Raw genomic sequence first — 1,633 nt, 5'->3', positions numbered from 1 at the left:
GAGGCTGGTGCAGGAGGGGACAGCAGCCCAGGGGGCGGGGCGCGTCCACGGGGCAGTGTCCTGACCGGGTGCCCGTCTCTCTCTGGAAGCTCTCCATCCCCCGGGACCTGGAGGAAGACGCCCGGCTCTCAGACAAAGGTGAGGGGGGTGGGGGCTGCCACCCAAGCCTCCTCGTTGCCCTGAGCTGATGCCAGTCCTGACCCTCGGCCCACGCAGCCCAGCTGGCTGGTGCCTGGGGATGTGTCCTCCAGCCCTGTCCTGTGCACGTCACACTTGGGGACACTGAGGCTGGGAGGGAGAAGTGACCCCCAGAGTTCCCCAGCGAGCCAGGGAGAGCCCCATTCGAACCCGGGGCCAGGCCTGCCGGCTGTGTCCAGGTCCAGCTCCAGCCCCAGGCCTGAGCAGGGAGCAGGGGAGAGGCAGCCAGCTGGCACCCAGGTGTGCCACACCAGGAAGGGGGACAGGAGGGGACAGAGGGGCTGTCGGAGGTGGGGGGAGCTGGGGGCTTTGGGTAACGGGCCGCACCCTCTGCCTCCTGAGGACAGGACTGCGCGGGCGGCCAGGAGGTGGCCCGCAGGTGACATGGGGCAGAGGCTGGCTCGGAAGGTGGGGTTCGAGTTCAGGGGGAGCCTGGCGCCGGGCCAGGGCTTGGGGGAGGGGGTTGGGGGCACCGCAGAGGCTGTGTGGGAAGCCAGACAAGACTTCCTCAGTGTCAGGCCTGACCCAGCTCCCAAGGGGCAAAAGCGGAAGAAGGGGCACCGAATAGAGAAGTGAGGGTGGGTGGTCTGAGCTTGGGGCCACCGGCCTGAAGGTGGTGAGCCCAGCCAGCCCGGAGCCCTGGCCCCGGGGGGCGGCCCCTGGCAGGAGCGGGGCGCTGCACTCAGAGGCTCAGGGGGAGGTGTCGGCTGCAGAGAGACCTGGGCTCACTATGGCGTCTCTGCGACTTGAGCCTGGAGGCCCCCCTCATGGTCAGTTTAGAGGAGCCAGCCCCGCAGGGCACCTGCCACCCCAGAGTCCTGAGCCCTGGGCCGTCTAGGCCCTGGCCCATTCAGAGGGGGCCCAGCAGCCTGGACCCTTCTGCCCCCACAGAGGAGGGTAGGGCCATGCTGGTGGGAGGAGCAGAGGTTGAAGTGGGAGCGCCCCGGGGCCCTGTCTGTACATGGGGATCCTTGTGGGGTCCCAGCAGACAGCGCCGGGCTGGGCAGGCAGCACCGGGGGTGAGGAGGGGGTGCGGCCGGCACGCTGGGTGCTGGCAGGGGGGCGGCACCCACAGGCACCACTCTCCTCTGCAGGCGGCCCCGCTGACCGGGAGAGCCCAGAGCGGTCCTTGGAGGCTCTGCAGAGGGAGCGGCCCTCACTGACCCCCAATGTAAGGCTGACCTGGGGTGGCCCTGCGCTGGGGAGAGGATTCCTCCCCCGGGATGCCTGGGAGGGGGCATGGGGGAGCAAAGGTCTTTGCCCACGGCTCTTGGGGTGCGTGTTTGGAACCTGAAGCTGAGCCCCTCCCTTGCACAAAGCAGTGGGCAGAGGGGTGGCCAGGCCAGGGCTGTGCCTGGGCAGTGGCAGCCACGGGAGGCCTGTGTTCTGTGCGGGCCAGGCAGCCTTAACGGATCACCACTGCCCGAGCACCCCC

The sequence above is a fragment of the Myotis davidii genome, unplaced genomic scaffold, assembly GCF_000327345.1.
Source record: "Myotis davidii unplaced genomic scaffold, ASM32734v1 scaffold609, whole genome shotgun sequence".
In the NCBI taxonomy this organism is placed as follows: Eukaryota; Metazoa; Chordata; class Mammalia; order Chiroptera; family Vespertilionidae; genus Myotis; species Myotis davidii.
This window is presented reverse-complemented; position numbering follows the sequence as displayed.